Below are 11386 nucleotides of genomic sequence, written 5' to 3'. Positions count from 1 at the left end.
TGGTTTATTCTATAACGTCTCTCTCTGATTCGCACCATAGCTCTCCTCCCCTCCTGGCCAGTGTACCTGTGACTGCAGTCTCTGCTGGTTTCCTTGTGGCTGTCTCTCCTCCCAGAGCTTAGGTGTGGGTGGGCGGTAGGAGGGTGACATCAGGGTGACATTTGCCTTACTTGGCAGTCCAGGGTGAGGTTTCCGTCCTCTCTACACAGGCTCTTACTATCTCTCCAGCTGCTTGGTAGTCGGTTCTCTCTCCGGGGGGCGGGTGCTCAAGGCTGGGTCTTCCATGGTGTGTGAGGGCCGGTCCTTTGCAGGCCCTTTGGGAATCTCTCCCTCCCCAACACACTCCCCAGCTCGGAGAGCTGCCTCCAGTTGCAACTTCTTTCCCTGACCCTACTTCAGTTCCTGCCTCTTCCATAGCTGCTGGGGTCACTGACCTGGGGGACACCCTTTTTAAAATGTGTGCTTTTTTTTATTGTGGTAGAAGTCACATAATATAAAACATGCTATTTTGACCATGTTTAACTGTACAGTTCAGTGGCACTCAGGACATTCACACTGTGTGATTCTCACCATCATACATCTCTGGAGTTTTTCACCGTCCTAAACTGAAACTCTGTCCCCATTAAACTCTAAGTCCCCATTCCTCCTTCTCACCCTCCACCCTTCAGCCCCTGGCATCTACCAATGTGTTTTCTGACTGTGAATTTTTTTTTTTTTGGTGAAGAGGATGGGATCTGACTCTATGAATTTGACTCTTCTTTGTCATTGTTGTTCCATTGCTAACATGTGTCCGACTCTTTGAGACCCCATGGACTGCAGAATGCCAGGCCTCCCCGTCCTTCATTATTCTAGGTACCTCCTATAAATGGAATCAAACTCTGTTTGTTTGTACCTACTATATACTGGAATGCATTTTTAAGGTTAACTTAATATATAGGGGGATTCTCTTTTATTGAGGTGCAGAGAAGATGGCTCAAGCCCAGTTACCTTCTCAGTGTCCACTCCATCCTGGGGAAATGTGCACGCCCTTGTGTGCCTCTGGGCACGTTGCAGGGTGCCTCGCTACCCCTCCCTCTCCCAAGCCAGTGTCCTCTCCAAGTCTGTCTTCCCCTACCCCAGTTAACAGTTGCAAGTAGGGAATGAAATGCCGGTCTTCTAGATCATTGGAATTCCTGGACTTTATGAATGATTCTCCTGGAGTTCCAGTGGGGGAGTGGGGGAGGATATAGGCTCTTCCTATGAACACTGTTCTGCCCTCTCTTTCCTCTTCCTGTTACACTGACTCAGAGGGTGCAGGGGATTCAGTTGACTCTGACCTCTCCATAAGCCCTTCGGGGTGGTGGCTGGCTCCAGCTGTTGAATTTACAGGGTCAGAATACTCAGTGCCATTTGTCCTTTGCACTGGCTTTTAGCTCAAGTCCTGGGACTTCATTGCAGCTTCGTTGTTCACAATAGCCAAGACAGGGAAGCAAACTAAGTGTCCATTGGCAGATGAATGGATAAAGAATATGTGATATATAAATATATGCATATATATGTTATATTATATATAATATATAAGCTGAAGCTCCAATACTTTGGCCACCTGATGCAAAGAGCTGACTCACTGGAAAATACCCTGATGGCAGGAAAGAATGAAGGCAAGAAGAGAAGGGGATGACAGAGGATGAGTTGGTTGGATGGCTTCATCGATTCAATGGACACAAGTTTGAGAAAGCTCCGGGAGATGGTGAAGGACAGGGAAGCCTGGCGTGTTGTAGTCCATGGGGTCACAAAGTTGGACACAACACAGTGACTGAAAAACAAAATAATATAGATAAATATATATATTATATAAACATATATTTTAATATCCCATATTAAAAATATGTAATGGAATATTATTCAGCCATGAAAAGAAACAGAAAATCTTGCCATTGGTGACAACGCGGATGGACCTTGAGCACATTAACATTATGCTAAGTAAAATAAGTAGACAGAGAAAGACAAATGCTAGATAATCTCACTTATATGTGGAATCTAAAACAGCCAAACTCACAGAAACAGACAGGAGCTGGGAGCTGGAAGAAATGGAGAACTGTTGGGTAAATGATACAGACCCTCAATTGTAAGATGAATAAGTTCTGGGGTGTAGCCTGAGTTAACAATGTATTAGATACTTGAAAATTGCTCAGAGAGTAAATCTTAGCTGTTTTCACCACAGACATCTGAAGCGGTAATCACAGCAGGTGATGAAAGTGTTCAGTTCAGTTCAGTCACTCAGTTATGTCCAACTCTTTGTGACCCCATGGACCAAAGCATGCCAGGCTTCCCTGTCCATCACCAACTCCCGGAGCTTACTCAAACTCATGCCCATCGAGTGAGTGATGCCATCCAACCATCTCATCCTCTGTCATCCCCTTCTCCTCCTGCCTTCAATCTTTCCCAGCTCCAGGGTCTTTTCAAATGAGTCAGTTCTTTGCATCAGATGGCCAAAGTATTGGAGTTTCAGTTTCAGCATCAGTCCTTTCAATGAATATTCAGGACTGATTTCCTTTAGGACTGACTGGTTAGATCTCCTTGCAGTCTGAGGGACTCTCAAGAGTTTTCTCCAATGCCACAGTTCAAAAGCATCAATTCTTCAGCACTCAGCTTTCTTTATAATCCAACTCTCACATCCATATGTGACTACTGGAAAAACCATAGCTTTGACTAGACAGAACTTTGTTGACAAAGTAACATCTCTGCCTTTTCATATGCTGTCTAGGTCATAGCTTTTCTTCCAAAAAGCAAGCATCTTTTAATTTCATGGCTGCAGTCACCATCTGCAGTGATTTTGGAGCCCCCAAAATAAAGTCTGTCACTGTTTCCATTGTTTCCCCATCTATTTGCCATGAAGTGATGGGACCGGATGCCATGAGCTTAGTTTTCTGAATGTTGAGATTTAAGCCAACTTTTTCATGATGATGTTTAAGCCAACTTTTTTTTGATGAAGGTGTTAACTAACCTAATGGTGGTATCATGTAACAATATATTGGGTTGGCCAAAAAGTTTGTTAATATTTTTCCATAATGTGTTACAAAAAATCATAACATCCAATGTATCAAATCATTATGTTGTATACTTTAACCTTATGTGACATTGTGTTGTTGTTGTTGTGTCTGACTCTTTGTGACCACATGGATTGTAGCCTGTCAGCCTCCTTGGTCCATGGGATTTCCCAGGCAAGTATACTGGAGTTGGACATGACTAAACAACAACAAGAACCACAGAAAGGAATGAAATATTGCCATTTGCAGCGACATGAGTGGACCTAGACATTATCATACTAAGTGATGTAAGTTAGAGAATGAGAAATATCACATGATATCACTTACTAACAATGCAACTGAATTTACTTACAAAACAGAAACACAGACATAGAAAATAAGCTTATGGTTATCAAAGGGGGAGCGAGGGGGAAGGATAAATTAGGAGCATGGGATTAACAGATACACATTCCTATATGTAAAACAGATAACAATAAACATTTACTGTATAGCACAGGGAACTATATATTCAATACGTTTTAATAATCTATAATGGAAAAGAATCTGAAAAATAACACATATTTATATATAACTGAATCCCTTTGTTGTACATCAGAAACTAGCACAATATTATAAATTAGCACTGTTTATAATAGCCAGGACTTGGAAACAACCTAGATGTCCATCAGCAGATGAATGGATAAGAAAGCTGTGGTACATATACACAATGGAGTATTACTCAGCCGTTAAAAAGAATTCATTTGAATCAGTTCTGATGAGATGGATGAAACTGGAGCCGATTATACAGAGTGAAGTAAGCCAGAAAGAAAAACACCAATACAGTATACTAACACATATATATGGAATTTAGAAAGATGGCAATGACGACCCTGTATGCAAGACAGGAAAAAAGACACAAATGTGTATAATGGACTTTTGGACTCAGAGGGAGAGGGAGAGGGTGGGATGATTTGGGAGAATGGCATTCTAACATGTATACTATCATGTAAGAATTGAATCGCCAGTCTATGTCTGACGCAGGATACAGCATGCATGGGGCTGGTGCATGGGGATGACCCACAGAGATGTTATGGGGAGGGAGGTGAGAGGGGGGTTCATGTTTGGGAACACATGTAAGAATTAAAGATTTTAAAATTAAAAAAATAAAAAACTAAAAAAAAAAAAATCACTTTCATGTCAAAGCACTTCGCTGTGAAATGCCTGACTAGAAAGAGGGGCAGATGCTGACTGGGAGAGGGGCAGAGGGAGCTATGTTCACACATAGGAGGGGAACGGACACAGGGCTGTACTCTGTGTATAATCTTTTCTCGTCTACTGGGGCAAGGCTGTGAGCACAAGCCAAGAAGTTTTTCAGTTACTTGTTGGCAAGTCTCCCTCTAAAAGACCATTTGGATGTCAAGGCTAATGAAGGTTTAGCCTAGGGACCCTGGGCACCTGGTACAGGAAATATTTCACAAAGACCCTTCACATGGTACAGTGCTAGGCACTGTGTGGCAAAAGGAGCTTGCAGAGGCATAAAGGACAGAGGTTTAGGGTCAGAGTTGAGCTTAGAACCTATCTCTGTGGTTTAGGAACTGTGTGACCAAAGTGTGTGATAGTAAATGTTTAAAAGAATCAGCTCTCCAAATAAGAAAAAAAAGTTCTGATTTGTAGTTCTTGCTGATTTCTGAGATGGAAATATTCCCACTATGGTGGATTGTAAGTTACTAACATGCTACTGAAGGTGGAGTTGAAAAAAGGTGAAAGCATTCAGCTCAGCTCTTATGAGCCATTTCCAGCCTACCAGACTGTGTGATTTTGGACACATCATCTAATTTCTCTGAGCCTCCCCAGTTTCCACACTTATGAAGTGAGGATAATATTCAATACTAGTATCTCCCTTACAGGGCTGCTATGACAGTTCAAAAGAATAATACTTTTGAAAGCATTTGGCCAAGAGTAGGATTCAGTTTATTATTGATGTTGTATCTGGGCTTTCTCATTTCTTATTACCTAGGAGTTTATAAAATTGAAAGGATTTTCATCCAAGAAAAATTCTAACTGGTGGAGGGTGTGTAAATGTCTGTTGTGGAAGTTGGAGAGGGGATGGAGGGACCGTTGAAGAAGCAAGAAATAAAACAAAAAGACAAACTAGTTTAATCTGAACTATTAAATGATTTCCTAAAATCACAAAAGGTTATATAAAATAAAAGGGACCTAGAAATAGCTAAACTAACCCACCTTCCTTCCTATTACAGATGAGGAAACTGAGTCAGAGATTGGAAGTGGCTTCCCTCAGGTTTAGCCCAGCTGTGACGAGCCCCAAGTAGAAGCCGGCTCTGCTGATTGGCTATTCAGGACTCATTTGTGAGTCCACCTCTTTTCAGCTTGTGCTTGTTGGCACGAGCAAAGAGTGATGGAAATCTCAGTCTTCCTTTCATACTATTCAGGAAAAGTGATTTGACTCAATTATCAGAACAGTTCTTTAAACCAGTGGTCTCCAAAGTGAGATGCTGGAAGAAAAAAAAGCCAAAAACTACTATTGATTTTTCTATAAAAGAGTGAGACGTCAAGCAATTATCTTCTGCCAGGGAATAATCTTGTGTGGGCAGGATTAAGGGAACACAGAAGATGCTGAGGCCCCCAGAGATGAGCAAAAATGACAATTACTTCTCCCAGGTTTGGAGAGAAGCCTAGGGATGGCTGGAACTGTAAGGAGGAAGGATACAGTTTCTGCCAGGGAACAGGGACCAGGGACCAGCCAGGAGAGAGCAGGCAGGAAGGACACTGAACTCTTTTTCTGCTCTGGTCTCTGCCAGCACCTCCTATTGGACAAACCCAACCAGATGCCAACTGGCAAGAGAGTCTGGGGGGTGTAGGGCCCTTTGCGATTAGCCTCCTAGGGCACTGAGCTGGGCAGAGAAGCGGAGAATGTATCTTCAGAACAACTAGCACAAAAGCCTTAAAGATATTTAATGTCTGGGTTGACAGTGGTCCTTTCCATCCGTCCATCAGACATCATTCAGTACCCAAGGCACTTTGGTCTCAATGGAGTGGAGGCCAGTGGAACCCAAAGTTGATCAGTGTACTGTGACAGATTGCAACTTCTGTATGCCCGACTAAATGGATTTGTGGATTACAGTATCTAGTTTGAAATAAGAAAAATCTCACAAAATGGACAAATGCTTTAAGAAGTTTCCTAGTTTCTTGCAAAGAAACAGCAGAGTGAAGATACTGTTGCAGATACCAAGGAACAAGAGAGTGTGAGCACTGACATTGCTCTTCACTGGCTACATTAGCTCAATGATAAGCTAATGAGATTGAATTGAAAATTGGCCCCAAAGTTCATAATGGTCACAGCTATTTGGAATATGGATTTATGTCCATTATTACTAGTAATGAAACTCCTCCTGTGGGTGCATTATGCTTTGAAATATTAATTAATGATAATACTGCCTGCCAATACTTCATAAATAGATAAATACATGTATTTTGGTTTATGCTTAAAAAATATTTACTGATGAGATGGTTGGAGACCACTGGTTTTAAATAATAAACAAAGGCTAGAATTGCGGGGGTCATTGATTTAGTCATTGTGCTTCTCTTTAGAGACAGTGAAGGCTACGTGGTTTTTCTGCCTAGAAGACATAATACAAAAACAAATAAATAAAAGGGAGAGTGGGCTTGGGAATAATAATAACAAATGTTTATCAGTAAGCTTCTGTGTTAAGCACTGCTTTAACCACACAGAATCCATGTAAAATGCATCAACTCAATTACTCCTCACAGCAATTCCATGATGTAGGTACTGTCATCATTCCCATTTTACAGATAAGGGGACTGAGGCAGGTCAAGGTTTTAGTACAGTGTTTGGTACAGCCACGAAGAGGTAGGGTGAGGTTTGAACCCGGGAAGTTGACTTCAGATTCTTTGCTCTTGATCTCTAGGCCTTGCTGCCTCTTTGAAGGAAGTAGGGGCTCCATGGAGTAATTTTGAAATGAAGGAAAAAAATTGCAAAGTAAAATCAAAACAATTGAATACAAGTTTTAAAAGTACAGAGACAGGAGAGTCACTCAAATGCGCTTTTGTGGGTTAAGAGTGACTATTTCCTTGTGCTCTTTGGCATCTGCCAAATATGATTTTCAGGATGTGGTGGCTGGCTACCTGCCTCTGGCAGCCACTAGATTCCACTCTCTTCTGGGTTTTCCCTCTTGCCCTCTGAAGCTTTCCTCTAGACTTGCCTTGCCCTTGTTCTCTTTCTAGGAGCTCGTATTTTTCAGGGTTCTCCAGAGGAATAGATAAGAAAGCCTTCCTCAGCGATCAACGCAAAGAAATAGAGGAAAACAACAGAATGGGAAAGACTAGAGATCTCTTCAAGAAAATTAGAGATACCAAGGGAACATTTCAGGCAAGGATGGGCTCGATAAAGGACAGAAATGGTACGGACCTAACAGAAGCAGAAGATATTAAGAAGAGGTGGCAAGAATACACAGAAGAACTGGACAAAAAAGATCTTCATGACCCAGATAATCACGATGGTGTCATCACTCACCTAGAGCCAGACATCCTGGAATGTGAAGTCAAGTGGGCCTTAGAAAGCATCACTACAAACAAAGCTAGTGGAGGTGATGGAATTCCAGTTGAGCTGTTTCAAATCCTGAAAGATGATGCTGTGAAAGTGCTGCACTCAATATGCCAACAAGTTTGGAAAACTCAGCAGTGGCCACAGGACTGGAAAAGGTCAGTTTTCATTTCAATCCTAAAGAAAAGCAATGCCAAAGAATGCTCAAACTACCACACAATTGCACTCATCTCACATGCTAGAAAAGTAATGCTCAAAATCTTCCAAGCCAGGCTTCAGCAATACGTGAACCGTGAACCTCCTGATGTTCAAGCTGGTTTTAGAAAAGGCAGAGGAACCAGAGATCAAATTGCCGACATCTGCTGGACCATGGAAAAAGCAAGAGAGTTCCAGAAAAACATCTCTTTCTGCTTTCTTGACTATGCCAAAGCCTTTGACTGTGTGGATCACAATAAACTGAGGAAAATTCTTCAAGAGATGGGAATACCAGACCACCCAACCTGCCTCTTGAGAAATCTGTATGCAGGTCAGGAAGCAACAGTTAGAACTGGACATGGAACAACAGACTGGTTCCAAATAGGAAAAGGAGTACATCAAGGCTGTATATTGTCACCCTGCTTATTTAACTTCTATGCAGAGTACATCATGAGAAATGCTGGGCTGGAAGAAACACAAGCTGGAATCAAGATTGCCAGGAGAAACATCAATAACCTCAGATACGCAGATGACACCACCCTTATGGCAGAAAGTGAAGAGGAACTAAAAAGCCTCTTGATGAAAGTGAGAGTAGAGTGAAAAAGTTGGCTTAAAGCTCAATATTCAGAAAATGAAGATCATGGCATCCGGTCCCATCACTTCATGGGAAATAGATGGGGAATCAGTGAAAACAGTGTCAGACTTTATTTTTCTGGGCTCCAAAATCACTGCATATGGTGATTGCAGCCATGAAATTAAAAGACACTTACTCCTTGGAAGAAAAGTTATGACCAACCTAGACAGCATATTCAAAAGCAGAGACATTACTTTGCCAACAAAAGTCCATCTAGTCAAGGCTATGGTTTTTCCTGTGGTCATGTATGGATGTGAGAGTTGGACTGTGAAGAAGGCTGAGTGCCGAAGAATTGATGCTTTTGAACTGTGGTGTTGGAGAAGACTCTTGAGAGTCCCTTGGACTGCAAGGAGATCCAACCAGTCCATTCTGAAGGAGATCAGCCCTGGGTGTTCATTGGAAGGACTAATGCTGAACCTGAAACTCCAGTACTTTGGCCACCTCATGTGAAGAGTTGACTGGAAAATACTCTGATGCTGGGAGGGATTGGGGGCAGGAGGAGAAGGGGATGACCGAGGATGAGATGGCTGGATGGCATCACGGACTCAATGGACGTGAGTCTGAGTGAACTCTGGGAGTTGGTGATGGACAGGGAGGCCTGGCGTGCTGCGATTCATGGGGTCACAAAGAGTCGGACACGACTGAGCGACTGAACTGAACCGAACTGAGAGAAATTGGACCAATGGGAGGTATTGGTCTCTCTCTCCATCTCTCTCTAAAGATAGTAACCCCTTCCCCAGATATATCAATAGATATGTAAAAGATTTTGTTCTTTAAAATCTATCTATACAGATTTACTTTTTCATTTAAAACTTATGTGACCATTGTTTTTTGGTTTTCTTCAAATCAGTCAATCCTAAAGGAAATCAGTCCTGAATAATCATTCAGTTCAGTTCAGTTGCTCAGTTGTGTCTGACTCTTTGCAACCGCATGGACCGCAGCACGCCAGACCTCCCTGTCCATTGCCAACTCCTGGAGTTACTCAAACTCATGTCCAATGAGTCAGTGATGCCATCCAACCATCTCATCCCCTTTCATCCCCTTCTCTTCCTGCTTTTAATCTTTCCCAGCATCAGGGTCTTTTCAAATAAGTCAGTTCTTCACATCAGGTGGCCAAAGTAGTGGAGTTTCAGCTTCAGCATTAGACCTTACAATGAATATTCATGATTTGCTTTAGGATGGACTGGTTGGATCTCCTTGTAGTCCAAGGGACTCTCAAGAGTCTTCTCCAACACCACAGTTCAAAAGCATCAATTCTTCAGCACTCAGCTTTCTTCAGAGTCCAACTCTCACATCCATACATGACTGCTGGAAATACCATAGCTTTGACTAGACAGAGCTTTGTTGACAAAGTAATGTCTCTGCTTTTTAATATGTTATCTAGGTTGGTCATAGCTTTTCTTCCAAGGAGTAAGTGTCTTTTTAATTTCATGGCTGCAGTCACCATCTGCAGTTATTTTGGAGCCCAAGAAAATAAAGTCTGACACTGTTTCCACTGTTTCCCCATCTATTTGCCATGAACTGATGTGACCAGATACCATGATCTTAGTTTTCTGAATGTTGAGTTTTAAGCCAACTTTTTCACTGTCATTGGAAGGACTGATGCTGAAACTGAAGCTCATTGGAAAAGACCCTGACGCTGGGAAAGATTGAAGGCAGGAGGAGAAGGGAATGACAGAGGGTGAGATGGTTGGATGGCATCACCGACTCAATGGACATGAGGAGCAAGCTCTGGAAGTGGGTGATGGACAGGGAAGCCTGGTGTGCGGCAGTCCATGGGTCACCAAGAGTCGGACACGACTGAATGACTGAATTGAATATTTATTTAAAATTTTATTTATTTGGCTGCACCAGGCCTCAGTTGTGGTACACAGGCTCTTTAGTTGTGGTGTGCAGACTCTTAGTTGTAGCATCTAGTTCCCTGACCACCGATGGAACCTGGGCCTCTGCGCTGGGAACTCAGAGTCTCAGCCATTGCACAACCAGGGAAGTCCCTGAGCTCACAGTTCTGATGGGCTGCTCCAGTGCCCAGGACACTGCGGCTTCATAAACACAGCTTATTGGAGAGAATTTGAAATGCTGGGTCTCTGTGATGCGTCTTGGGCAGAAGCATGATTGGTGTCAGCCTCAATGAAGCCCATGTAGAGCGGAAAGGAGGCAGCTTCACACCTGCCCCAGCAGGCGGAGCCATCCGGTCCAGCTTCGCAGGTTCATGTATCAGGGTGGCCAGAGTGACTGGGTGCTGACTTAGGCTCTGCCTTTCATGGCAGACAGATTCCCCACTCAGCGGGGGACGGGGGACATGGAGCAGAAGGATGAGTGGGAATTTATCTGAAGGGGCAGAGCTAGAGTGTCTGCTCGGTTCTCTGTCTTAGCTTCCTGTGTGGCTGTAACAAGTTACCACAAACTCAGTGGCTTAAGACAACACAAATTTATTAGAAGGCCAGAAGGCTGACACAGGTCTCTCTGGGCCAAGATCAAGGTGTCAGCAGGGCGAGGTTCCCTGCTGTAGGCTCCAGAAAGTGAAGTCGCTCAGTTGTGTCCAACTCTTTGCGAGTCCATGGACTGTAGCCCACCAGGCTTCTCTGTCCATGGGATTTTCCCGGCAAGAGTACTGGAGTGGGTTGCCATTTCCTTCCCCAGGAGATCTTCCCAACCCAGGGATCGAACTCAGGTCTCCCGCACTGTAGGCTTTCCGACTGAGCCACCAGGGAAGTCCGTAGGCTCCAGGGGTGGATGCTTAATCCTTACCTTTTCCAGGTTATAGACTGATCTCGTTCCTTGGCTCTGCTGTTAAGCCGCTTCAGTCATGTCTGACTCTGTGCGATCCCATAGACGGCAGCCCACCAGGCTCTGCCGTCCCTGGGATTCTCCAGGCAAGAATACCAGAGTGGGTTGCCAATTCCTTCTCCAATGCATGAAAGAGAAAAGTGAAAGTGAATTCGCTCAGTCGTGTCTGACTCTTAG

This window comes from Capricornis sumatraensis, chromosome 11 (genome assembly GCF_032405125.1).
Source record: "Capricornis sumatraensis isolate serow.1 chromosome 11, serow.2, whole genome shotgun sequence".
Classification (NCBI taxonomy): Eukaryota; Metazoa; Chordata; class Mammalia; order Artiodactyla; family Bovidae; genus Capricornis; species Capricornis sumatraensis.
Note: the sequence above shows the minus strand (reverse complement) of the source record.